The sequence below is a fragment of the Dermacentor variabilis genome, chromosome 6 (genome assembly GCF_050947875.1).
Source record: "Dermacentor variabilis isolate Ectoservices chromosome 6, ASM5094787v1, whole genome shotgun sequence".
Taxonomy (NCBI): Eukaryota; Metazoa; Arthropoda; class Arachnida; order Ixodida; family Ixodidae; genus Dermacentor; species Dermacentor variabilis.
This window is the reverse complement of record NC_134573.1, coordinates 115,685,697-115,710,217: the sequence shown is the minus strand read 5'-3', so window position 1 is coordinate 115,710,217 and position 24,521 is coordinate 115,685,697. Positions and strand designations below refer to the sequence as shown.

General features: G+C 45.2%; 1 protein-coding gene and 1 long non-coding RNA gene across 8 annotated transcripts in view; one reads left to right on the top strand and one right to left on the bottom strand.

The window, feature by feature from the left end:
• The window catches only part of LOC142585070 (uncharacterized), a 200,122-nt gene that overhangs the window by 39,923 nt on the left and 135,678 nt on the right, over nt 1–24,521 (bottom strand). For all 7 annotated transcript variants that reach the window (XR_012829020.1, XR_012829019.1, XM_075695557.1 and 4 more), the window contains one exon: nt 3,853–3,978. The gene's annotated coding sequence lies outside the window, so the exon portion shown is untranslated. The remainder of the gene's footprint in view (nt 1–3,852; nt 3,979–24,521) is intronic.
• On the top strand, nt 3,921–18,940 carry LOC142585072 (uncharacterized). Its single transcript, XR_012829021.1, has 3 exons — nt 3,921–4,005; nt 16,602–16,670; nt 18,854–18,940. It is a non-coding gene; the product is annotated as an uncharacterized LOC142585072 (long non-coding RNA).

Here is a 24,521-nt window from a genome sequence, read left to right as displayed (position 1 = left end):
GGGGAGAAGATCATGGTCGCCCCTTTGCCCCGCAACGTTCATCCCGTTCACAACGCAGGTCGTCGCAAGGCAAGAGCATTTAATATACTAAAGCAAATAAACAAAGACAAAATCGCAGCAAGCTTCGTGGACGCAGCTGCACACCGAGACGGCAAGGCTTTTGCGGTTTCCGTCATTGACACGCTGGGCAAAGTCATCAACTGTGCTTCCGTCCGGACGACGAACCCAGAGGTGGCCGAGCAAGTGGCCATTGCACTCGCCATGCAAGAGGGTCGGAGAGACAGGGTGTATAGCGATTCGAAAGCCGCCATCAGGGCATTCCATAAAGGCCGGGTAGCCCGGCAGGTAGTTCAAATTCTGAAAGGCGCCAAACAGGGCAACACCTCCATGCACTCGATCCTTTGGTTCCCTGCACACGTCGGGGCGATTGAGGGGGTTCCTCTGAACCTCAACCAGTCTGCCCACGCGGCTGCGCGTGGCTTTACCGAGCGCGCTGCACTCGGATCGGGCGACTCTCTCCCCGGACACAGAGACGCTCCTCTCACACACAAGAATTCACGAAATTCTTTTACTTAGAGAGAAGGGTTTTCCCCCCGCCTCACTCCAAGCTAAGCAGGCCGCAGGCGGTCACACTAAGACTTCTGCAAACGAACTCGTACCCAAATCCGGCGTCCCTTAATAGCATATATCCAGAGATTTATCCAAATTGTTCTTGCGTGGCCTGTGGTGAGGTAGCTACATTGCCTCATATGCTCTGGGAGTGCGGGTCGCTGGGCCCGAAGTTCACCAAGGAAGAGTGGGACGCGCTCCTGCGAAGTCCTGTCTTTGAGGATCAAGTCCTGGCCGTCCAGCGCGCCCGCGATCGGGTCGGCAGACTAGATCTGTCAGTGCCGTCGTGGGATTAGCCGGGTGCGCGTTTTATCGCGCTTTGCTGGACCAAATAAAAGTTTATTCAATCACTCACTCACTCGCTCTTGCATTTTGCGGTATCCGCTTCCTTCCTTTGAAAAGGAGGATCAGCAATACACAACGTGATTTGTTTATTTTGTTAGGACTTTATTTATCAGGGAGGAGTCGTATGATCCACAAACAAGCCGAGTCCCCACGCTCGACAGGGTCTGTCTTTCGAGAAGGGCCTTCTCAAGAGTGCAGTGCGGTTGGAACCTTCCATCCCGTTCCTGAGTGGATTTCACATCTAAACGCTATTCTCTGTTTGCCAGATTTCGGACTTTCATTGCGCTGTATTGCATGTGTGTGTCTAAAAATTCACCGACGATTACGATACTCTCTAATGCGAAATTTGAACGCAGCTTTATACGTGTTTTCATTACGCGATAAATTGGCTGGCGCGGACAATCTATCTCGTGCAGCGCGTTGCAAACGGAGCGAAGTTTGGCGCGACTGCCTCGCTGCTAGGAGATCGCGAGAGGCGGCGCGTGGGTGACGCGTGGGCGCGATTCACGGCAGCCAGCGCAGACAGACCTCCGCTCATGCAGCGCTTTGTTTCCGTACAGACGACGGGCGATACTCTGACGCCACCTTGTAGCCATCGTCGCCACAAAGCTACACTCTTGCGGGGCGCTACACTTTTATTCTCACGCTTTCGCCACACCCTTCTCATCCGCTTTCCTTCTTGCGCTCTCTTCGCTGCTGCCGTCTTTCATCTCTTGCTGCGCTGCGCGCTCGCTTTCATCCTTTGCCGTTTTTGTTCGCTTGGTTACGAGGAACAACGCCGAGGTTCGCCGCAGTGATGGGCGCCTTGGAGCTGCGCTCTCAAATGTAATGTAAATAACGTTCGCAAGGCATATCTACAAGACATATTTGCAAGACATATTTACCTGCAATAAGGAAAGAAGGGCTGGTGGAGTGGTCGAAGTTGTAAAGATGCAACATTATTTTGTAATGTCCTTCCAGGAACTTTGAACAAGCATGCCCTCCTATACTTGATTGCACCCCACGGAGAAGCCGTGCCTTTTGATATGTTTTTCCTAATTTGACTACATAGCTTTCGGAAGACGCGCATGCTGGAACAAAACGCTGAACCATTCATTTCGTGGAAATTTCATTATATTCAAGTGATTGGTGACGTGAAGGACATGTATGACTTTCAAACGGATTGGTACCACCTCTCGATAAGTTGCTTGTCTTTACTACTTTTTAAAGTCGAAAACTACTTGTAGTTTTTGTGTGGTGCATAATGGTAATCAGCGTGATTTATAGGCCTTTTCTAGGCCATGAATACTGGGTGTGTTGGCTAGTGCGTGCACATTTCTCGCGTCTGGTACGTTTCTCGCATATGCATGATGCACTAAATACCATAAATAAAAACAGAAGTGTTCGAATAGCTAACAGTTCCAAATGGCAATGTGTAGGTCCACAGATCAAATCCAGGCAGCGGGGCTTTTGTTTTCGCTTTATTTTTAGTATAAACGCATAAGAAAGCACTTTTGCACTACATTGTTGGACGTCCTGAAGCCTAGGGTAGTGACAGAATAAGACCTATCGCTGTAAAAATATCACTTGCGTACCTTTCAGCAAGACAGATCGTGGGCGAAAGGGTGCAATCCTAAAATATCACGCATTCCATTGGCTGTTTTAGTTCGCATAAACATGCTTTCCTATGGATGTAAGGGGTGAGTTACAGACACGAGAAAAAACTCCACGAGACAAAACCACTAAGGGTGCAATTCTCCTTAGTGTGAAGAAGTGTGTCTCATGTGGCTCATGATACTGCAGGTAAGTAGTGAAGTCCAGAGGACGCTTACTATTCAACTCAGCCATCTTTATATCCACACTATCTGTTAGCCACATATTTGAATAAACTTACCTTACGCCGGGAAACTTCACCTCGGCACTGCAGCCTGAACTCTCAGCTTTAATCACTTCGTCAATAGAAGGAGCAAATGATTGGTTTATTATTTTACAGCTGACGAAAATGCGATTTGCAGTTTGTCTGTGAGCACTATATTAGAGCTGTCTTCACGTAGGCGCCTACCTGTACCGGTCTAGAAAATATGGTCTTTCTCCTACGTAGTTCTGAGCCCTGTATTCCCCATAAATGTAATTCGAGTAAGCGAATTCTAGGTCGTGTAGGGGCTAACTCCTGGCAATTAGTCTAAAGTTGTGAATAGGTACGTCAGCCTTTAAACATACAATTCTGTGAGCTATTTTTGTTCCGGTTATTTCCCCATTCACTGATCCTGTATAGATTTCATCTCTTAATAAGAAAACCTCAGTGAATTGCGATAGCATATGGTAACCTTAACTTCTAACTTATAGAAGTGCAAAGCTTTCTGTCAAAGAAGCCGGTGCGGGTTTTAACGCGATAGCGTCAAGGGCCCCGTGTCACAGAAAATCCGGAGCCGGCGGAGTCCGTTAAAGAAAAGTCATCCCAAGCTACACATCCCCCAACCACGCAGGCCCCCCTGGTGGCGCAAAGCCGCTACTGAACCAACTGAATTTGTCAAAGTCAAATGCTTCAGAAAATTTCTAAAGCACGACTAACACACAACCTACAGAGATAATAACGCCGGAGTGTAATTAGAATATACGAGAAAACATAATTCCTTTACGCGAAAACTCAAGCACAAACCCGTTTTCCAGCTGCCATTTGAGATCTGCCTTAGGGGCTATGGACGCTATAGGCGCGGACGCTAGGGGCACCTAGTGAGTGTGTTGTCTTTAACCCAGTGACGTGTGTTCGAGACATGTACTGAGGGACGCTGTCGCGTTTCACTCTTAAAGGCGAAGCTTAAGCGTCCTCCAAGTTTTCTCTAGCACATTGTGCTACTTTTGTAAATGACCACATCTCATATGAAGACACCACGTTTTGTTTTCATATTTATAACTTACCTCGTGAATGAATGTTCAAATTGCCTTAGTTGATGACTCCAGTTGCTTCTTCTTGCAGCCAACATAAATGCGTTTCCTATGGCGTATATTACAATGTTTCAAAGGATCCAGGAATGGACGTAGCTCCTGTGATGGAAACAATGAAAACTAAAGGTGAGAATTGTTTCGTTATTCTAGGCCGAAGAAAGTGTTTTTTAAACAACGATCGCACTTGAAGGTCACCGCAGTGTCAGTTATCAACGATAGTGCTCACGCAATCACTGAATAGGTCATCGTTTTCTGTGCTGTGCTAGCGAAACAACAGGGGCTACTTTATTACTTATCTAATATGAAGGTATGTCTTAACAGAATCAGGCCCTTTCTGTAATCTTAAATAATGATGTGTGATATTTTAACAATTGCCAAATGCTGCTGTAGGCAACAATAAGAGTTATTCAGTTGTCATATTGGGCTCATTCAATCGTTTACTCATTCCTGTCTCACTGTTTTTATTACCTAAGCGCTATCTTTAATAAACATGAAAAACAAATACCAGACAAAGCATACCTTTGAGCGAAAGAACAATCATGTATGATCAAGCTGGGTGTTCAATATTGGAGTAATGCTCTTTTTTACAGTGGAAGGTGTTATGAGCTCACCGCAATGGACGTTTCGGTTGACGATGGTGTCCGCCGCCGGTGTGCGGTGTCTGCTGCAGCTATCGCATAGCGCGCGAGAAGTCACGCGATCTCACAGACGCGCCACGTAGCCTCTATACCTGCTGACTTTGCATTGCAGTTACATAGTGTGATGTGTATAAAGCATTTGATAATATAGCACACGAAACCACCCTAGATGGCCTCGCCGCCATAGGATGCGGATAGCGAGTATACCATTATGTCGTGGCTTTTCTCAGCCACCGCAAAGCTCGCATCGGCATAGCAGGCGTACAATCGGACATATATGACCTACCGCAGAAGGGTACTCCGCAAGGGTCAATATTATCTCCTTTCCTCTTCAACATCGGACTTAGAAAACTTGCTTTAGAACTGGAAAACATCCCAAAACTCGGATGTGCCTTCTATGCCGACGATATCACTCTATGGGCAACCAAGGGTTCATACGGCGACAGAGAAAACACGTTACTCACAGCTATCGGATACATCGAGTCATACCTAACCACAGCAGGAATGAGGTGTGCCCCACGCAAGTCGGAGTACCTTCAAGTCCGGCCTAAGCAAACTAAGGAACATCGAGCCCCGCCAATACATCTCGAGATTGCCGGGCAACCTATAAAGCGCGTCCCGACCGCACGCATACTAGGTATGCACATCCAGGAGAACAACGGCATAAAGCTAGCCTCAGAGAAATTAAATCACGTTATAAGAAGCACCTCATCACTCATCGCCAGAGTAGCGCGCAGCAAAGATGGTTTCACAGAGGACGAAACCTTAAGACTGGTACAAGCCCTCGTCATCAGCCGTGTCACGTACGCGCTACCGTATCAAGTCAAGCGCAAAAGCGAGACAGAACGCATGGACAATCTTATAAGAACCGCGTACAAAACGGCCTTACAGCTACCGTCAAGCACAAGCACAAAGAAATTACTAGCGCTAGGCGTATACAACACCTTTGAGGAGCTAGCAAGTGCCACGCTCATAGCGCAGAGGGAGCGCCTCAACAAGACTCAACAGGGAAGACACCTTCTTCAACGGCTAGGGTACCCGCTGACACCTCAGTACTGCAAAGAAGAAACACAACTCTTGCCTAACCACATTAGAGAGAACATTGTAGTAGACCCTATCCCCAAGAACATGCACCCCACCCACAATCAGGAAAGAAGAGCAGCGCGTGCCCGCATGTTGCACAAACGTTGTTTCAGAGACCCGGATACGTACTACACGGATGCTAGCCCGTATCCCTCGTCGCCACGTTGCGGGCTCAAATACACAATCGCGGTTGTCAATCAGGGGAACCTGGTAGCCTCAGCCTCCATCCGCGCCACATGCAGCGCAGCAGCAGAAGCAGCAGCAATCGCTCTCGCACTTCGCGACGCTGAGAGCAAGGGAAGGTCCGCCCGTGTCCTTACTGACTCACAAGCGGCTTGTCGTTTATACCTGAATGGAACACTCCCTATACAAGCCATTCGAATCCTTGGTCGCACACTACAATGGACCCATGGTATCGTCTGGTGCCCCGGGCACGAAGGCCTGCGGGGCAACGAAGAGGCGGACTGCGCAGCTCGAGGTCTCACTAGCCGAGCGGCAGACCACACCGTTCTTCAGCCCCCGACAGACCGACGAGCGACCCACGAGTTATTAACGACAGGTCAACAAATACTACAGGACCAACGGCTCGGAAGAACGCAATACGCTCCCCCACACAAAGCTCTCAATAAACTCCAGGCAAGGGACTGGCGCCGCCTGCAAACTAACACATACCCACACTTGTCTCGTCTACACGCAATCTACCCAGACAGTTATACGTCCCGAACATGTCCCTGGTGTAGCAACCACACAGCGACACTCGCGCACATAACACATGAATGCACTGACCGTCCGGGCGACGCAATTTCGCCACGAGTCACAACACACACACTCAGTTCGGAGGCGAGACTCTCCGAACTGGACCTGGGAAGCCAACTTGCGACCCTCGACCAGGCCCGGCGAGCCGCGATCGCCAGTGGAGCCCTGTCAGAGGGAACCACCCAGGAATAAACCGCGCAACGGTTTCTGCAATAATAAAGTTTCTCCTCCTCCTCCTCCTTATCCAAGTGATTCGCGTATTAATGCTTCGTGCATGCACAAACTTAACTTTCACATTGAAGCGAGGCATCTATTGAAAGGGAGGAAAATGCCGCCTCTGTAGTACGGCAATGACAATGACAAAAAGAAGATATATCACCATTTAGAAGAAACATAGCGAAAAAGAAGTGACTAGTGCGTGCTACTGTTCCTGCGGACTGATTTCTTTGGACGCTCGCCTTTCCACTTGCATTTTATCGTCACATGTATGAAGGGATGGGACATGCGCGCCGCGTAGTCTCGCTATCTGCATTATCTCTTTGCAACGCGTTATGGCGCCCCCTCGCGAGGTACGAATCGCTGCTGAAGAAGTGACTCGTAGAGCCACGTACGCCGCTGAAACCAGGCAACGCGGGGCTCAGCAGACCATTGTGCAGACAGAAGTACAAGCAGCTAGTCGCTGTTGACGCCGGGCGCACAGTTTAGTCTTTTCTCGAGAAAACTCCGCAAAAAGACTTCACCGCGAAGACCCTCTAGTGCGTGCTGCTGAAAATGCGGCCCAACAAGTTTGCCTCCCAGACGCTGAAGTGTGTGGCGCCGAAAATGTGGTCCCGCAGCTTGGCCGCGAAGACCCTCTACTACTTGCAGCCGAAAATCAGGCACGACAGCCTCTACGCGTGCAGCGTCACGCGCGCTCAGTTGAAACTGCGGCCCGACGGCTTCGCCGCGAAGATCGTCGTGCGCGTGCAGCTGAAAATGAGAGCTGGGAGCGTTACCGCGCAGAGAGAGAGAGAGAGAGAGAGAGAGAGAGAGAGAGAGAGAGAGAGAGACAGACAGACAACTTTATTCGTCAGAGTGGGGAGCTAGTTAATGGGCTCGTCAAGAAGGCCAGATGGCCGCCAGGCGATGCGTGACGGCAACCTTTTCGGGTTGCTCCACGGCTCGGGGTCGCACGTCCGGGATGGAGCTTAACAGCACTTCTTCCTACGATGAAGGTGAGGAAAAGGCTACGAGATCGACAGGACGGAGGTCCTACTCACAGTTTCAGAGTATGCGACTGAGCGAAGCTAGGTCGCCGCAGAGGTGACAGTACGGACTTGCTCTGTCATGGTAAACGGACGAGTATACGTACAAAGAGTCCTGTTTAGCTAGTTTCACTCGAGTAGCTTCCTGTGGTTGAACATTCCCAGGGTCAATTTCTAGTGGCGGCCTCTCTGGGGTGTTACACGTCTGACCGCCGCCTTGGTCAGGTGCTCCACAGCTACTGGGGACGAAGGGCCATGGGTTAATTGCAGGGGTCATGAGGGAGGCACCGGATGAATGCTGCGCCAGGGAGTCGAATACCTGTTATCGTGAGAGAGTGTCTTTTACTGAAACTTAGTGGGCCTTCCTAATTTGGTTCCACCTGGACTAGTATAGCCTCACTGGCTCTGGAATTTTAGGCGCAGGTGCCAGGTGCCACTCCGAATCTTATTGCCTCGCTGAATTCCCTCCTCAAACCTACTTTTCCGAACATAACGAAACCTGAGTGCGGTTCAATAAATGTATGCAAATAAACATGCGACTTTCAATATACTTACGACTTGTAGTTACCGTATTCAATCCCTTTACGACGGTCTCCTATGAACAGGCTCTTCTAGCTTACGCTGAGACTGTGCTGCGTTTGCCACGCAGGACTGTTGTTTTAAAGCGACGATGTAGACCTCTACCGTCCAAGGAAATTTTCGTGTCGCTGTAAGCAAAAGCTCACCACAAGTGGGCCGATCCCGAAGATAGTGCAATGCCGGGCCGACAGGCGGCGGAGGTGAAGCAGGCGTTAAGCACTCTCCATACGTGGGCCGATGCCGAAGACAGTGCAATACCGGCTCCACCCGCGGCGGAGGGGAAGCAGGCGTTAAGCAGTTCCCATACGTGGGCCGATCCCGAAGATAGTTCAATGCTGGGCCGACAGGTGGCGGAGGTGAAGCAGGCGTTAAGCAGACCCCATATGTGGGCCGATACCGAAGTTAGTGCAATGCCGGGCCCACAGGCGGTGGAGGTGAAGCAGGCGTTACGCAGGGTGACATGGGTTGGACTTGTTTTGAAGTGAGGGAAGCTCGCAGTAAAATTGAGTATGAAAAACGGCTGAGTATGGAAGAAAGTAAATGCACTGGGAGAGTGTTCGGGTATCTGTACAGGAAAAACATTGATTCGCAGCGGAGGAAAAGAACTAGGAAGCTTACCAGCAAGTATGCGGCCTGTAGGGTGGGCAACACAGCAATAAAGATGATCAAGTGGAAAGTCAGAAAGGTTGAAATAATCTCATGGGTGGCGCCAATGGAAAAGAAACCTGCCCAGAGGAAAAAAACGAAATCAGGAAAGAACCAATTTATGATAACTCAAAGGGAAGCTGATTACTTTTCGAAGAGAGATCAGGATGCCTTAAAACACGCACCTATAAAGCAAGATATAAGGAAGAAGAAACATGTGCTTGCTGCGGTAAAGCTAGGGAAACTATGGAGCATGTTTTATTAGAATGTGAAGACGTCTACCCAGTGGTCGATTTAGGCACCACTGGCCTCCTTGAAGCCCTTGGGTTCAGCGGGAGCAGTAGAAAAATAAACATGTGCGCAACAGGCATTAGTAAGAGGCGATTGGAAGATTGGTGGAAGAAGAGTAGGGAAACGACAAAAAACGGAGACGTACAAAAGCACAGTTCGCAATAGGGGATCAGAAAATTTGGGTGTGGTAGTTCATAGTGTTTTTTTCCTTTTTTAATGTTTAATCTAGGTAGGACATTAGGCAGTATAATAACAACAGCTTGGTGGCGCAACCCACCGCCCCGTTCCAAAGGGGACACTCATAACATCCATCCATCCATCCAGCACTCCCCATGCGTGGGCCGATCCCGAAGGTAGCGAAATGCAGGGGGACCCGTGGTGGCGGTGCAGTTCGCCATTAAAGGGCCAACATACACAGCTTCGCTGGTTATCCTTCTTCACAGAGTGGAAAGGCCCCGAGTTTTTGTTTAATTTGTGTTTTAACGCCTCGATGCAATTTTTATAAAAATCCAATAGTCAGCACACTTTAGCGATGCCGCTATACTAAAATTTTTATAGTTCTGTTTAAGTTCTAGTTCTATTAATTTGCATGATTACAATGCGAGCATACCCGCATTATTGCAATGCGGGTATGCTCGGGTAAAAAGTGAAAATCTATTCACTTGAGAGCGCCCAAGCTCCCCATCTACATGGCATACAGTAAAACACGTTGTGGGGCTAGTTGGTACATAGCTCTCAGTAGATGAAGCGCCAATAGGGATGGTACACAGGAAGTCTGCCCTGTCTGTATTCTTTCCTGTGTGCCGTCACTATTGGCGCTTCATATATGATAAATACATGGTATACAACAAGGATTATATCACGATTACAATAGAGAATAGTAGTGCAATACTACTGATTAAAATTCAAACAACAATTTCACGTGTTAAGCAACGTAATACAAAAGGAACAATTTGACAATAAACTACGCAATACCTATGTATACAATAATAGTGACAAAGAAAAATTTTCACATCAAGAAATCCTCTCGTATGGTACGTATGCTGAATTTTTCAACGTAAATATTTCAGGACATTTGCTTATTCAACAAAAGTGCAAGTTCATGACGTAACATTTGTCGTCCATGTTGAGTGCTACAAAACGGAAAGCGCCAAGGATCCTTGTTGTGAAATGGATATACAACGGTATTAGTTCTCAATGACGATATGTTTTCAAACGTGTTCTCACAGTTATGCACAGATTTCTGGTATTTAATACATAAGGAATACTCGTAAAATTTAGGCACTAGTATAATCTTAAACTGTCGGGAAAATTGCTCATCGTGTGCATTATAATCCTAATTGGCGATATGACGTAAAGCTTTATTTTGTATTAAGTGAAGTTTGGTAATGTTAGGCAATGTGGTATTTCTCCCTATAAGGAAACAATTGTTAATATGTGATAAGAACAGTATGTTGTAGATGGATAACTATGATACAAGGTATGGGCGAAACTTTGCTAGCATGCCAATGCATTTATTTAAATAACCTTTAACCAAGCTGCGAGTGAGGATTGCAGCTCAGGTCTTTGTTAAAATTATTCTAAGTGTGTTTACCATATCTACCATTCGAACATTGGTGTTCTAAAGCTTTATCACTGGTTCTAATGATAAAGAGCTCTTACGTACGTGAAACAATACGGTCTTTTTGTTTTTTGTTTTTGAAATTCACTAACAAGCAGTTTGCAGTACTCTATGAACTGACCTTTGCTATCCTTCTGTTGATAACTGGGATGAGGGAATGTGTGTTGCTGCCTTTAAATAATACGCTTGTGTCATCTGAGTACAACATATAAATCGGTTTGTCGCCAATAGCTGTTATATTATTAATCTACAAAATAAGCAGTAATGGACCCAGAGTACTTCCCTGGGGAACTCCTGTGGCAATATACTGACAAGAAGAAATGTTTTCCTATTGCCACGCACTGTCAACGACATTGTAGATAAGTTTGTAGGAGAAGCGCTGCGGTTCCGCGAGTACCATATAATTCCAATTTTTGCAACAGTGTTTGAAGCTTGATGCGGTCAAACATCCTTGACTAATCAATAAACACAGTGATAAACATTTCTTTGTTTTTAAATGCTTGTGGAATTATTTATTTTTGCTTTAGCACAGTGGTTTCTGTGGGCCTGTTTGGTAGGAAACCATACTGCGATAAACTAACTCGAACTTCATGCAGAACTTTATTAGTCCCTTATAAATTACCTTCTCCAAACATTTTGAATGAATAGGTATCATAGAAACGGGCCTATAGTTGACCTTGTCGTTTTTGTCACTACTTCTAAAAAGCATGCTGACGTTACTTACTTTCATTAGTTTTGGAAAACAGCCTGTGGATATTGATAGGTTATATAACTAAGTCAATACTGGAGCTAATATTTTAACGATGTGTTTAACCGGAGCAATCTGTATATCATCGATACCTTTTGTTTTGATATTCTTGAATGAATTAAATATTGCACATATTTCCGCCTCATCATTTGGGTCAAGGTATCTGCTGAAAGTATTTCTATCTATGGGATGTTTAATCATGCTTCGATATTGAGGACAGGAAGCAATATCTCTGAGAAAGTTCTTAAATTGTTCTGAAAGTTCAGATCCCTCGGAAGGTTGTCCTTGAAAATTTCTTGTCGGCACACGATGGCGCACTCCAATATCTGTTTCAGTGGCACGTTCAATTAAAGTGGCACCGATTTTTTGCATAACTTTAAGAAGGCTTTCGCTTTCAGTCAAAGGTACACCTTTTATCTCAAGGTTGTGGTTTGATGAGTACTGCTCAGACGCAGTAACGCGGTTCTCAATCTGGGTAACTTGCTTTGACTACGTTAAGCAATTCCCTACAAGTATCGTGTTAATTGCCTTGAGCTCCTTGTTTTCTTTTGCAATTTCATCTTTTTCTTGCTCGAATTTGCAGCGTTCGTCATGACAGAACTCAGCACTTGTCTTTAGTTCTCTTAGCTTTTTTCTTAGTTCGCGTTATAGATTGGATTTGAAATCCGATGTCTCTTTCCTAAGTTCTTTACGAAACTTTGCGGAATTAGCCATAACAAGCACAATAAAAGGAGACACACAGTAACTTTTATCAGCAGCACCTAAGGCAGAACTCAGAGTGTTTCGTACACTGATTGTAGAGAATAATGGTTCTAACCTGCAAATATACAAGGAAAACTTCAGTATTTCGTGGGGCTGCTCTCGCTGCTGCCAAGTGGTTCGCAGATCGGAGATGCAGTGCTTTATGTAGCCACGCGTAGTTCGCTCTTCACCTTGGTGGGCTTGAGGTCACCGACACTCACACGTGGTCGCCACAGCACGCCTTGCACAAGCTGATATCAGGGCGCGAAGTACGCAGTTGACTGCCAGAGTGGTTCGAGCTCCAAACATGTACAAGGAAAACTTCAGTAGGTTATCGAATGCAATCGAGGAATTTTACCCACCTATAAGTTTGAATTACTGAAATATAGACACAACGAAGTAAAATCACAATTTCAATAAAAGTTTCCTCATGTGAAGCGCTATAGTACCCCTGTTGAACACTGTCTCGAGAACACTGTCTCGAAGCCTACGTCACTGTTTAGTTGGTGCAGGTCTATGTAGTTTTGAATCTTGCAACTTATCTTCTTCAAACGATGTCGCGACGATTCACCTTGTAAGCAAACATTTTTGAGGTTACAGATTCTTAGTAACCTATTGTATTCGGTACGTTTCTACAGATCATCCCTTATTATTTGTCGGCACGGCATTCGGCGAACTTGTGGCTCCACCTCCTAATCATAACTTTTTATTCGTACCCAAGCTGCTCTGACGCTACAGAAATAAACGTTAAGTAGTCTTTTGCAATCAATAGGTACGATCCTTGGGGTTCTCCTTATCTGAAATAGTGATGGCATAGCGCTAGCGCTCTGAGGGCGAGACCTACAGGATGCCTCGCATGGGGACACCTCAGAATTCCGGCCTCGCGAAACTTGGAGTCACGAGACCATGATGAATGCACAGAACATCGGCCCAAACACAGCTGGTGGTTTCCAAGGCTACGCCTGCATCATCACACTTCGGAATCACAATTTTGTCCTGAGTTGCAAGCGTTGGAGCTGTCATTGTTAGTGTGATTCGATACGTGTGCATTTGATGTCTTGGCCGCTTTGAGGGCTCTGCTTACAGGCCAGGTGTCGACAAAGAAATTCATGGTGCCGGCCCTGAGGGCTTAGAAGTTACCGTCGAAATGGTCTTTAGCGCGGATGGGCAAGTCATTGGCTATCGCTGGTTTTACACCCACTACTCTGCTAGGCAAGCTAAATTACTAGACACGACAGTTCATATTGAAATCGGAAAACTGAAAGCGCTTCTTAATAGAAGAACTACGGATAGCCAGCATTATGTATGCTATACTAGCCATCTTCCGTGACGCTGTAAGCTGGGAATCTTTGAGGTAGCCAAAACTCATAAGAAGGATCTGTACCGACGACGGGGGCGTTGTTCATCATTTAAATATTCTTGCGCCAGCAATAGTTCAAAGAATGTATCCCGGTAATGTCTTAAGCATGACCTTGAAGGATGCATGTAAATTAAAGAGTAAATAATCGTTAGTAAGAAAAAGGCTTTCAACTCACTCTAACCAGCCGCTAGCTTTCATAACAAAATACCTGCTTGAGAAAAGTGCTCAAGAAAGTATCAGAGATCTCCTAGTGCCGCAGCTCACGATGAAAGGCATGTTAGTGCACGCAAACGTAAGCCCTCAGTGTAACTCTTTCATAAGAGCTTGTTGCCATCCCAGGTGTTAGACCTACAAACAACTTAGAAATGACGCAAAAGTTAAAGGCACTGAATGTGAATACGTGTGTTAAATTCAATCTAGCCTTACTCACCCTACGTCAAATGTTACTTACATGTTGCCACTTCCAATCTACCACAACGAAAATCAGCAAAAAAAGGACAGACAATGAACGTTACAATAAATGGGTGTCGCGTGAACACAGATGAGAAACTTCTGAAAACAATGCCTTAACAATTCAAACTACCTCAACAAAATTTCGTATAAATAAATTTTCAGTTACTGCATTAACGCTTTTGCTCATTTACAGACAATAAATACAATGTCATATCTCATCCACAAGTTGAATACATTCCAACAAAGAGGTCACAGAAAAACAAAACCTCCGGCGCGCCACGCGAGCACTTTTCCCACCGTGCGGCACCAACCTCCCTGGCGGCCTAGCGCGTTGGGAATCGGTCTTGCTACGAAAGTTACGTCTCCGTGTCGCCCTTACCCCTGCGGTAACGTGGTCGTAGTCGGCACAGTACCATGCCTCCATCAGCGATTCCTGCCCCCTCTCTCCCGCTCCTGTCTGCGAGGTCGACTCTAGGCACCTCCTCTGGACTTGCCGCTCTCTACACGCACTCCGGCAAGGACACCTGCTTCGATGTGGCCCATCCCGAGGTCGGCAGCCAGATGTAGACAGTTGGATCTTGGGGCCCCGCCACCGGACACTGCCGGACTTACTCTGGGAATCCGGCGTTCATCTGCACTTGTAAATGATTTTTTATGCTAGAAGGCACGAAGTCGCAATAAAGAATATATAAAGAAAGAGGTATCAATATTTCAAAGAGAGTTCTTCAATTGATTAAGTAAAAAATTATCCAAGTATAGGCGCCAGTTTTAAATTGTTAGTTTATTTACAGCTTTCTTGGTCACTTTACATATGGCTGCGCCAGCGCAGACCAGAAGCCCAGCACCAATTTATTATTTTGCAATATATTCCCTTTTACTACTCATGCAAGCCATCGCTTTACTGATTTATTATCATACCCAATTTAATCTTTTGTTTGCCTTGATTCCTTGAACATTTTTGCTGGTTCTCTTTTCCTTTCTCCGTCATCCTCCGACGGGATTCGTGCGAATGGTCTCTGATTCAAGTTTCCGGTTAAAATTTTACCCGACCACGAACTGCTAAAATTCGGTTGCTGACGCAGTTCAGCTCCCGCCGGCTTTCTCTCTCTCTCTTTCTCCTACCCGCTCCGTTTTCTTTATTTTTTCCAAAATGTAGTGAGATTACCTTCATAGCCCCTGCTTCATCTGCGAAAACCAGGCAAACTGGCCTGACACCTACTTCCACACAAATAAGTTACCGTTGAAGCTTTCTATCTGCGCATTTGTGAAAAACTAGCCCAAATGCCGTTAGCTCTGTTTTCTATAACAATACTCCCCCTCCCCCAACAAAAAAAATGTGCTTCCCCTCCGCCCAATTCTTTGCCACCATTTCTCTTTGAGCACTCGGACTTCAGTTGCCATAGTTTTTGCGCCGTCATCATCCTGCTCCGCCCCTATTGAGTGCGCAGGAGAGCGAGCTAAATAAACGCGAACGTACAGAAGAACATTGCTATAGAAAGCAATTGTTGCCCTGAAAAAGATAAGTCCCCTTGTGGAAACGTTGGGTCCGGCGACATTTCTTATCCTACCCCTATATATCATGTGTGTAGGACGGTCGTTTTCATCCTTCGCAGCCATACGTGTGCCCTAATCAGTCGTTCCACTATGTGTTTGGAACCATATCACTTCCGCATGTCTCGTATGTTAGCCACATATACGAAGCAACTAACTACACATATTGCGCGCGCACAATCTCGGTGCTGTGGCAAGCCCATTAAGGCACCCAGAACAAATGACATCGGTTCTTCTCGCAACATACTTCATTTTTCTTGGCAACTGATTGATACCACTCTTACTGCCCTCTGTAAAGTGTGCGCCAGCCCAATCCTAAATAGACAAACTAATGCTCCGAATAAGGTTGTTATTGAATGGAGGTGCGTAAAATGACAGCTGGCACCGTCTTGTTTCAGTGATTTATTTATTTATTGTAATTAAAATAAATTACAGACTAAGATGGGCGTTGCGTACGGGGTTAATAAATATCGGGATCGTTGGAACTCAAGAATTATGAACAACAAATTATGCAATAAACATACAAAAACTGCAGAAAGAACGAGGAAGGGAGAAAAAAGGATAACGTCAGTAGTAAACCATTCTCAATTATTCAAAAACAAGCACAAGCATTGCACTCAAGTGCGACAGGTGAATTATTCTGTAACACTTTCGCGAGAAAAAATAATACTAGAACTGTTACTAGCTGCAAAAATAGCTAGTGTCACAAGTTGTGCTACGAACATAAAAATATGCTATCAACAGCAATCAATACGAGTAAGAAAACAAGTGCCATTAAGAAAAGTTTTAGGCATTATTTATCACGAACCGATAAACAGCGACATTAGATGCCAAAACTTCTCACAGCTATCGCGTATGCAAGATACACATGTGAAAAACTATAGAGAGTCAAGACGGTTTCACAATACTTTAATGTCATAGTTTGCAGAAGCATCACAAGAACTGTAGTACAAAAAGTGCCTGTTGTTGGCATTATTCACTTTTCTTTACGAACTTTTTCTTTTCTTTACAGGACTCAGCTGCAGTCAAGGTGCTTATACTGAGAATTCTGTAGGAATGGATAGTTTAGGCTTTGAAGGAGGTAAAGGTTTACATATGTGGATTCTAAATTTTACGATTGGTTTTGATCTTGCAAGTCGCAGACTTTATTGCGTTGAACAAAATCTCGTTTACTATAATTTCCTCTACACTTTAATTCGCGTGCACTGGCGAGGGCGTACGTACCAACGCCATCTAAACAATGTGAACTGCTGGCAACTTCCTCCGCTGAAGAGCTAAATATTTGCTTTCTATTTCAGGTCGATGAGAGCGTTCGTACTGCTAGCTGTATAAGCAAATAATAGATAACATAGAATTGGATAAAGAGAAGCGATGTTACGCATTGGTTACGTTTTTTTTCGCTATACAACAACCTATCTTAGTCGTATTGCTATCGCAAGCAGTTTTCAGCGGTGTCTATGTCCTAAATATATGTTTACTGCATGGTACAAGAAATGTTGCGCCCAGACGGCGCACGAGCAGCCAGCTGAAATACCACTGCCTTAAATATACCCGCAGTGTATGCGAAAAATAACAAGAAATAGAACTCCACTGATTCCACCTGTTTGTTTTAATTCAGGAGTGGAGGGCAGCAGCTCACTTTTTTTTGAAGTTCAACTCCGTGAGCTTTACAGTTCGCGTTATTAATATATGTGAGGGAGACGGCTTAGCGAAATCTTCGACTTCGACAAAAAATTTAGCCTGCCCTCGATTCACCTAATGAACTCCATTTGCGATATGAAACTGGAGGAGATATAAAGCTGTTATTGTGTGTGACCGAATACCTTGAAGTGAAAGGCCATGAAAAAGCGGTGAGGGGTAGGAAGGCCAGCATCTGTTCATATGTGCAAAAGTTTTCCTATATCACCAATTCGTAGTGGAAACTATCGAAACGCTTCATGTTTGCGTTCGAGTATGGTTGCGTTTTTCAAACAATGTGAAGTTTCCGATTAAATAGTGAATAAATTATTTATGCTGATGACAATAAATTACGGACGGAATTTTAGGCGCGTGAAGTGCTTTGTATCCAGGAGCACTGATATGGCGAGCTAACGCTTTCTTGCATCTTTATGTTTAGTTGTAAGCTGTAGCGTTATTTTTCTGTTATGAAGAAACAAGATATTGATTCACTGGTACTGTGCAAAGGTATCATAAATAACAAGAACTGGGCACCATAACTAAGTATGCATGAAATATTTTGCCTGTAATGCCCCTAGTTAATACTTTCTTTTGAGATTTCAACACGTACCGTTAAATATATCCGCTGTGAGTCAGAGTATTGCATTAGATTGACAGAGTGAGTATCTACACATTTGAATGTATTGAGCATTAGCAGTGACGGGGCTACCTATCAGTTTTATTACGAAGGAGTAATTGCAGCTTAGAAGTACTTGCTGAAGTTTCATGAATTTTGAGTATATGCGCCTCTACAGCCACTTGTAACATAACATGGAAAGCAATGGTGTGTGATAGTGTAGAATTCGGCCGCAAAAACTTATTTTACAGTGGTGCTGTTAGAAGCTCGCTCGGTTTCTCTTGACATGCGCAGCTTCGCCGAGCTGGGGTGAGAGAGAGCTGAGAGAGAGTGAAAGCAGAGTATAAGAATAGCATTGCGCTGCATAGCGACGCGGCGAGGGTGGGTGGAGCCTAGCGGCGGCGAAGGAGGAGGGCACACGCGAGCGAGGAACGTGGCCTCGATGCGTGCCCTCATATGTGCCGTGCGAGGCAGGGGGGTCAGGCGAGGGAGGAGGGGTGTTCTCCTCCGGCGGCTGCTAAGGTGCCTCGATGTCCTTCTCGCCCGCCACTCCGTACAGAGCGGAGACAACCGCGGCGTTTTCTACGACGTTGGCCACGTGAATCGCGGACGCCCTAGCAGCCTTTGGTGGACTCCGTACGGACGCGTTTGCGGCTCTCGTATCTCTTGAGTGCGGGTTGGCGCTACTTTACTGGCCTTCCCCCAGCTTGACTGGTCTCTTGTGTTGGCGAAAACAGAGCCACGCATAATTTTTTTGATGTAAAGTTCACAAACAATTGATAGGGTACAGTTTTGTCAATTTGGCCGAACTGTTTCTGCAAGCAACTCTTAAAATTTCCTATTTTTGTTCCGTGTTGCATTCAGAATAACTTGTATTTGAAAATAAGTTTCTAGACTTTCTCCCCTAGGAGAAAGAAATTGTGCCTCGACTTTCTGCCCTAAATACAGTTATTTGAACACACACTTTCCAGACTTTGAAAATGGACGAAAGTATACTTTCCAGTACTATGATCGAAACGAAAAGTGTGCCGTCATTACCTTCTCGGACAAACGATGTAAGCATTGCACCTAGCACCTTAGCTACCTTCAACATAAGGAATGCTGACAGTGTCACAAAACGTTTTAAAAGGAAATGCTATGTCTATGCAAAATATAGAAACTGCAATAACAATATACATTTAGGGATCGTACCACGTCGATAATTGTTACAGTTGGTGCGTAGGTATCATTACAACTTTGTACCGTAAGTACATATGTCCAGATTTATAAATTACTCTTTTTCCACTGATTCTCAGGAAAGACAACCATTTGCGATATAAGTAACTACCGCTTGATTGTTTTCAAGAAAAGGTAACACTACACCTTAATTGTAACTTTTCGATAAAACTACACTTCAATTGTACGTTTTTATGCATGTCTCTATGCTATCAACAAAGGAAAAAAGAACATTTGACCACATATAACCAGCCAATGCATTGCATGCAAGATGGAGATATACTTGATGGTTTCATTTACAAAAAGAGTATACTAGAAATCATGCCCTGGTGTAATTTCGAATAGCGTGCCTCGCCTTGCCGTTCCGCTACAGAACTATCTTGTTTTGTGCGCTGGTGGCGTTTAATGGCTTCTGCTGGGTAATGCTCCTAAGTAACCCCATAGATTTTATCATAAAACACTGATTGACTGATCGAGCCTCTTTAATTCCCTGGTACTTTTTATTTGGGAACGATAAATTCTTACTAAAATAACTGAGCAGCGATTACGCAAGAATATCATTATGCTCTATAAAGCAAGGTGGATGTTGAACTGCGCAAAAATGGTATAAGCGTGCACGCGGAGCCACTTTCTTGAAAATTTCGGTCAATATGGGGTCTTGATCATAGTGTCGTTCGAAAAGGCACTGCTGGCGCGCCCTTTCATATACTGTGAGTTCATGCGAAAGCCCGGAACGCAACATGAGCATTCCCACCCGCTACGCGATGCTGCATTTTGACTGATCTAATATCCCTTCTTTATGCTAATATTACTGTAATATCATCGACGACGCGGTGTATATCGTAGACGCAGTAGCAAACGAACTTTACCCCGCAGACACAGTGCACACGGCAGACTCGGGCTACCGTCCCGTTAAACGCTGACGGCGTTGACGGTGGCTCACCACACCAAAGAGAGCATGAAGTGGGCGCCTTCTCTCCCCATGGCTGCCACGAAGGAACTCCGGCAAGGCGAAGGAACGTGCCGAGGCAAAGGGTGTGTGGTATCGGGCAATGGAGTTGCAATGGGCGACAGGAGAGAGCTGCCAGCTCGCTCGTGTGCTCGGCCGTTTGTTCAGGCTGTTCGCCTATGTTGGAAATCAACGTCGATAGTTTCGGCGCAAGAATTCCCTGGGAATCATTTTCTCATTTTAAAACCTGCGCGTAAGCTGTTTCTATATTACGAGCGCTTTTATTCAATGAATTGAAGCAGGCCTTATTGGCTTTGTTTCTTTTTTCGAGTTTAAATTGCTGTACGGCTGCGTAGACATGAAAACGCAGAGTTCGCTGGAAAAATATCAAGGTTTTACTGATCTCGTACAGTATTGGCCAATATTGCGGGAAGTAGATATTTATTATGTTTTTTACTGACTGCAAACCAAATTGGCCAAGCGGCACTGGTAATACAACTGCCAAAATATCTCGATTGCATAGAGAACATGGGAGTAAGAAAAGTAAACAACAGAACGAAAATTATCAGCACCTAGTCCTGCATTATAAGGTTTTGCTAGGCTATTATGATTGGATACACAGCATGTAAATGAGGGGTCATTATATATATAGGTGTTTGCAAATACAGGCTTGAAAAGCGTGTTAAATAATGTTGGGCAGGTCTTTTGGACAATGGAGAAAGGTACTGTGTGATGTCTACAGCTAATCTGACGTTTGGAAGTAAGCAGAAAAGTTCTAAGGACACTTTATTATATTCAGTTCACCCGCCATGGTTGCTCAGTGGCTAGGATGTTGGGCTGCTGAGCATGAGGTCGCGGGATCGAATCCCGGCCACGACGGCCGCATTTCAATGGGGGCGAAATGCGAAAACAGCCGTGTACTTAGATTTAGGTGCACGTTAAAGAACCCTAGGTGGGCGAAATTTCCGGAGTCCTCAACTACGGCGTGCCTCATAATCAGAAAGTGGCTTTTGCACGTAAAACCCCATAACTTTTTTTTATGTTCAGTTCAATATTATTCATTCTGTTTGAGTTACTGTAGGCGAAACAGTGCGTTCAGCTTTACAGTAGGTATACCTTAAAGATTTCGCTCAATATTTTGTACTTTATGTTAAGTTTGGTTTAATCAAGCACATTGCGATGCCTCGCATCAGCACACACGACCACTGTGATTCTGGGACTGCGTGTTCAATTTTGAGATTCAGTTTCTCTTAAAGGCAGATGCAGTTTAGCTGAATAAAGCAATATGTGTAGCAATCATAAAAACTTTCTTCGATAATTTACGAATCTTCACAGAAGATGCTGAGCAAGATATTATTCGAGAATATTAATTAAAAATCAACCTCGGTGAAGGTGTGCACTGCTGGCAAAGGTTGTCTTCACTCTGAGTGCATAATTTCCCTCCATCCTGCCTTTTGCTAATTTTGCGATGCATTTTTGCTAACAAGAATGAGTCGTTCGCAATCACACTCTACTTTCAGCGCATACCTAAATTTTGCCGTCATTGTGACTGCATGTTCGTATCGCGTTTTGTTGAAAGAACTTTTTCTAAAACGACACCGGATTTTTGCGTCACGGGGCCTTTAATGCTGCTGCGTTAAAAGGAAGTGCTCGATACTACAGATCAATTTAACTATTTCAAGAAACTTGCATCCGGAGTCGCTGAGTTAGCCATTTCTGGACTCCAGGCTGTCGATCAGTCTTACAATTCGAAGACTACCTGAAGGGCCAATTCAGGAACTAACGCACTAAATTGGAAGGACACATTCGAAGTCTACTGGATATGAAGCCTGTTTCATCGTCGTTAAGTATTCCCCAAATTAGAAACGTTTTCTGCAAAGTTGATGTGTGTGTACGGGGTAACCAAGGGCTTTGACGCGCCCTACAAGTTACTGTGCTATACAGCGTGTAATGAGGAGGGAAGATAACCGATGGTCATTAAGGGTTACGGACTGGATCCCAAGGGAAGGAAAGCGTAGCAGGGGGCGGCAGAAAGTTAGGTGGGCGGATGAGATTAAGAAGTTTTCAGGGACGGCATGGCCACAATTAGTACATGACCGGGGTTGTTGGAGAAATATGGGAGAGGCCTTTGCCCTGCAGTGGGCGTAACCAGGCTGATGATGATGATGATGATGATGATGATAGCGTGATATTATTACGATATTATCGGTAGATACCCGAGAGACGAGCCACCGCGAGAACGACGACGAAGTGGGGCTGTCATCTTTACCCGTTTACGTTGTCGAATACCTTCTATCGTCACAGCGCTGGTCTGGTGCCCTCCCCTCTGTGCCCAATCTGTGGAGAAGATGAAACAATAGATCATTTTTTCATATTCTGCCGCCGTTTCACTTCTTTAAGAAAAAATCTAGAATCAAGATTCACACAGCTTGGTTTGAGCTCTTCAGTTATAAATATCCTTTCTCTAGGAGCCTCCTCTCTTGGAAAGTGCCACAGGGATGCTCAATCGTGGAGGATTTTATAATTGCTACAAAGAGATTGTCTTGAATTCTTAAACATTTTATTTTTGTTCATTTCCTCCAGTTAGCTTTACCAATTTTAGTTTTGAATAAAGATAGCCTAATTTGATCCAAATCTTGGCCAATCTCCCACATGGGTGTGCGCCATCGCATAAGGAATACCATACCATACCATATCATACCATGCCCTTGGCGCGAGAGAGAGAGAGAGAGAAAAAACATTTATTCGGACCATCGAGGTGGTTGCTCTTGAGGTCGAGTGGGTGGTGTTCTCATTCCAGGACTCCACTGGCCATGGCTGCTCGACGTACTTGCCGGACGAGAGCTTCTTGTCCCGCCAGGGTATCGCCGGTCAGCTGTACCTCCCACCGCTCAAATGACGTGCTTGGAGTCTCTAAGTGTTGAGGTTGCCCTCGCACCCCCACGAGATGTGAAAGAGTGTAGGGCGTGTGTCGCCGCACCAGGGGCAGATGCCGCGATATGTATGTGGGAACATTTTACTGTATCTGTGTAGGTTTGGAAATGTGTTAATCTGTATAAGTCGGAGAGCTACGGCATCTTCAGTGCTGAGCTTTTTGTGAGGCGGAGGATAAATCCTGCGGTTGAGTCGCTGGATCTCGAGTCGGTCGCAGTCGGCCTGGCGCTCTGGCTCCAGTCCAGTGTAAATAGCTTGTAAATAGCCTCTTCCGTCTGTGTCTTACAGGTAACAATATTTTCTTCAGAGCTTTGGAAACGGACTTGGTTCTAAGGTTCCACGAGCATAGCAAGCCCAAGAAGTCAGTAAGGGTACCTTCGACGAAAAAAGCAGTCCTAGCAGATTATATCGCACGATGCTAGCCGAGAAGGAACTGCAATGTCTGCTCGAGTTTTTCAATCGACAACTTCAGAGCCTAGGAGCTATCGATCAACCTATAACATTGAATACGCCCGATCTCGCAGAAGAATAAAGATGGGTTCCTCGATACCTGCATAGAGTGGACAGCATAGCTTGTCCACTGGAGCGGCTTTACGGAGCACCATAGATAACCTTAAGCGGTACTTGTTCAACTCTCTATTGACTAACATACCGTGTCTTGTGCTGCAAAGATGAGTACGGTAAGAAAGGGCTCCTGTGAACAGCAGGCCCATGTTTTCAGTGCGTGAAACAAGGTCATCATTATCATCATCATCACCATGATTTTTATTTTCATCACTGGGTACAAGGCGGAAAAGGAAAGCCGAGAAAAAAGCTGAAATTTCTTCGGCTTGCCAATATGGCAATAAATCGTACATGTGCAAAGATGCAAGCGCGAAGAAGGAGAAAGCGCCTCCAAGAGCACTAAGTAGACGTGATCTACAAGCGCGCGAAGCATAGAGATTACCTGATCTGGCTTTCTATGATGAAATGATTGAAAAGGAAAGTTTGTAATGAACCAATAAAGAGAAGGTATGAGCGCGAACATCATTGAAAAGACGTACGAGCTGAACACCGTCAAAGAATGGTTCAAGCCAAGAGTAGATAATTATTGGAAAATAAATATTGCTATGATGAATCACCAAACTAAACATAATTTCTTTGGGTGCCTGGTCCAAGTCACAGTTCTGAAAAAAGGAACCTAATTTGTCTACAGGGGCCTCCCAGACAACGTCGACGTTAATCTGAGCATCTTCGACGTAGTTTTGCCCTTTGGGCAGTGGGCTAGTATTGATACCATCGCTCGGTTACGCCGCCGCCGCCGACGTCCAATTTTCGCGTAATGGAGCATATAATGCTTTCGTATTAATAAGTTTGTCTGAAGTACAGCATTCTGTCATATGTTTCTTTTATCTATTAAATAAACACGTACGTGCTTTATATTTCAGGTAGCATAAAATGTGAGCTACACGTTTGGTACCCGTTCTTTCACAAGGACAAGTCCAACTGCATCAGAGAATACAACTACTTGTGTGGGAAGCGCCCAGAATACAAACCATACG